This window comes from Sceloporus undulatus, chromosome 2 (genome assembly GCF_019175285.1).
Source record: "Sceloporus undulatus isolate JIND9_A2432 ecotype Alabama chromosome 2, SceUnd_v1.1, whole genome shotgun sequence".
NCBI lineage: Eukaryota > Metazoa > Chordata > Lepidosauria > Squamata > Phrynosomatidae > Sceloporus > Sceloporus undulatus.
In genome coordinates this window covers 224,968,872-224,972,592 of record NC_056523.1, presented here as the reverse complement: position 1 = coordinate 224,972,592, position 3,721 = coordinate 224,968,872, and the positions used below count along the sequence as shown (strand labels likewise).

General features: G+C 48.5%; 1 non-coding gene across 1 annotated transcript; it reads left to right on the top strand.

Annotated features, from left to right (window-relative positions):
• The first annotated feature begins 2,613 nt into the window (after window positions 1–2,613).
• Window positions 2,614–2,675, top strand: LOC121924547. Its single transcript, XR_006102652.1, has one exon. It is a non-coding gene; the product is annotated as a U7 small nuclear RNA (small nuclear RNA).
• Window positions 2,676–3,721: the final 1,046 nt, after the last annotated feature.

Here is a 3,721-nt window from a genome sequence, read left to right as displayed (position 1 = left end):
TCCTGTATACCAGGATCTCACTGCACTGCAGAAAGTGGCAACCTACAGGAGTGGAAAAGTAGGAATGAACCTATTGGAGGTTTCTTCAAGGAGAGCAGGTGGGAGGACAGAACTGAGATCATAGTTGGAAACAATTTCAAGCAGCAGAGGTATGGAAAAGCGAGACAAGTAGGCAAGACAGAGGGCCTTGCAGGATCCCTTGCTATAATACCTGCTGTATATACCTGTGTGGTGACTTGCCTCTTTGACTTAGAAGAGGAGCCAAAATGCAAGGTGGGTTGTGTGTGTAGGAGGGGATGGTATTTGTGAGACTGTTCTAGGAAGCCGGTAGCATGAAGTGTCTGAGCCAGTATGGTAGTGGTTTTGAATGTTGAGATTATGAATGGAAATCAGGGTTCGAATCTTTGTTTGGCCATGGCAACCTACTGGATGCCTTTTGGCAAATCTTTCAGTCTCAGAAGGAGGCAAAGACCTCTGAACAAAAGCCTTCTGAACAGATTTTGCTAAGGAATCAACCCCCCCCCCCCATAGCTTTGCTTTGTGTGTGCGCATTGTGTGCCTTCATCAAGTTGTTTCTGACCATGGCAACCTATCACACGACTTTCGTGGCAAGATTTGTTCAGAGGTTTGCCCTTGCTTTACCAAGGCTAGGAGAATGTGACTTACCCAAGGTCACTCAGTGGGTTTCATGGCCAAGTGGAGATTCAAGTCCTGGTCTCTGGGGTCATAGGCCAGCACTCAAACCACTATGCCATGCTGGCTCCTAGCTTCACCTTAAGTCAAAAATGGTTGCGACAGCTGGAGAGTGAAGAAAGCTGACATAGGAAGAAAACCAATGCGGTGGGGAAGGTGGAGGGAGGTAAAAACTGAGGAAGACCCCATGCCAGATGGAGGGACTCAGCCAGGTCTGTGCCTGCAGGGGCCAAGGAGAGGCGGACTTGGAGGTCCCTCATCCAAAGGGTCACCATGGGTCAAGGATGTGGCCATCTAGGAAGGTAGCACCACCAACAAATTCCAAAAGGCCTTGAAGGGCCCGCGGTCCTTACTGCCAAGGAGAACAACAAGGCACCACAAAATGGAGTCCAAAACAATAGGGGGAGAATAGCAAAGTGTCCCACACTATGTATCCCAAAATACATGTACTAAAATCTAATGATACTGGAAAACCTTTATGTATCAAAATATATGTTAACACCAACAACTAATTATAGACAGTGAAATATATCAATCACCATATATATATATATATATATATGAGAGAGAGAGAGAGCTATCAATGAAACTGCTAATGAAAAGTCCAATATAGTCCAAATCTTCCAAAGGTCTGCTGTAAACTAAATATGGCAGCAGCTAAATGTAGGGAGGGGGGGACTTCTTGAAGAATGCACCCAGTTCTATGGGATCTTTGTCATCAGATGTGATTACAAGACCATTCACTAATCCATGGCAATAAATAAGAGGCAATGATTCAAATAAAATGGCGATAATTCAATCCAGGAAGGAAGGTAGTACAGGTTTATACAGCTGTTTCGACATCAAGGTCTTCTTCAGTTGAGACAATAGACATCTCTAGACTTAACAATTATAAAGTGATGTTTTCAGCTTGCTATTCCATTATTCTAAAGAGACAGAATAAACAATATTAAATGCAGATTAACCTTGTATATAAAAAGAAACCAACTGTATTTATCCCTTACTGATATCTTACTACTGTTTTGGACTACTGTTAGTGGAACCCTCCTGTTGTGTTTGGATTCCACAAAATGGAGGCCATTCAGGAAAAGTGTAGTGTAACTAGTAGGGCATCATTACCACATATCTATATAAAAGCTCAAAACACTAACATATAAATGTGAATTCATGCTCAAAATGGAAGGCGTTTTGGAACTCCTCCTGGAAAAAAAAGGGCTGAAATATAGGAGGAAGGAGGCCTTCTCTGGCTACCATGAATGGAGGACATTTTGGGATTCTTCCTGGGCAGAACGTGGAAATGGAGGACATGCCTTAGAAGAGGAGGAGGAGGTGGTGGCTGGCCATTCTGGACCTCCTAGAGCAGCAAGGTCCAGACTCTGGCCCTCCAGGTTTTTGGACTTCAGCTCCCAGCATCCCACACCATTGGCTAAGGTGGCTGAGGCTTCTGGGAGTTGAAGTCCAAAACAACTGGAGGAACAGAGTTTGGTCGTCATTGTCCTAGAGCGTCCCCTTGACATTGTTTAGCCTCCCACTTCCGGCGATTAATGTTCTTCCTCCGTCTCTGAAACTCCGCCCCCTTCTCAAACCCCTCCCATCCAGGGAGCGAAAGGGCGGAGCTCCGCGCTTCTTCCAGCCCGCCTCTCCTCCTGGAAGCTATGGCTCCGCCCCCTTTCCTCCCAGAACCCTCTCCGACCAATCAGAACGAACTGTTTTGCATATAAGACTTAGGCCGCCCCAGGGGTCCTTTTAAAGGAATTCGGGCTTCTTTCTCGGAGGAAATACATCTTTTATGTGGTTTGGGATCGAGGCCTCGCCAGGAGCTGCCAGAATGGAAGAGGGGAGACGGCCTCATTGTGCTCGCCGTGACCTGTTTGGTAGTCGCCATCAAGTAGGCCTAAGGCCGCACGCACCTTTTTCCGACAGTGATTTCAGCTCTTTTTGTATTTGTCCAGAAGGCTTTCTGCGCTCAGCGGAGAGCCACCCCGTGATTGGTCGAAAAACAGAACATAGACCTTGTAAAAAGTAGAGAGGGAGTCTCCTTCCTTCTGCGAAATGAGAGTCTCTTGTTTCTAGCTCCTTTACAAGGGCTACATCCACCACATCGGAGTCAAGAGACCCGGTTTGGCACCGCTTTGTAGTGTGTGTCTTGGCTCAAGGCTATTGAATTCTGGGAGCTGGAGTTTGTTTGTTGTGGGCCATTATTATTATTATTATTATATTTATTTATATCCCGCCTTTCTCCCAAGGCTCAAGTCGCCTCAGGGTTTTGCAACTGCCCAAGGCGGGATTCGAACCCTGGTCTCCTAGCGTCCAAGTCCAACTGCTCAAGTGTTTATTCCCAAAGGAAACCAGCCAGGCCCCAAGAAGAACACCAAGCGAGAGCGTCCTCTGGGCTCTCCTGGTCGGGGAAGATCCGCCCTAGACCAAGAGATGGCCGCACTACGCTCTTATAGCGCTGCTATTCTACTTTTAATTGCCATTTGTTGCATTCTGGGACTTGCAGTTTAAGGAGGGGGCATTTAGAATTCTCGGCCATAGGGCTCTTATGCTTTGCTGAACTACAAATCCCAGAATGCAACAGGAGACAGAGCAGTCGAGGTGGAATACTGGGGAAGGAAGGGGGCGGGGCCTCAGGTCTCTTCGTCGTCTTCCTGGACTCGTCCTAGGCCTTCTTATCTCAGAGGCGCCCGATGTCGAGCCTCCAGCGCCCGCCCGTCTCCTCGGCCTCCCCCGCCCCGCCGCCCTCCCTCAGCGCGGAGCAGGCCAAAGGTGAGGGTCCAGGAGGCGGCCCTGAGGGGCGGGTGAGGCGGGGGTCACGCTGACGTTGGCATGGAAACCCCTGCCCCGGAAGCTCTGCCACCAGTCACGTGACAAGGCTGCACTCTCTGTTTTTACCTGCGAGCAATCTCTAGGTCCTCCAGTGCAACTCTATGGTCACCATGCGACAGACATTGACCATAGAACTGCGCTGGAGGAGCCATAAATGCCTACTAGAGTGTTCTGTCTAGGAATCTCTAGGTCCTCCAGT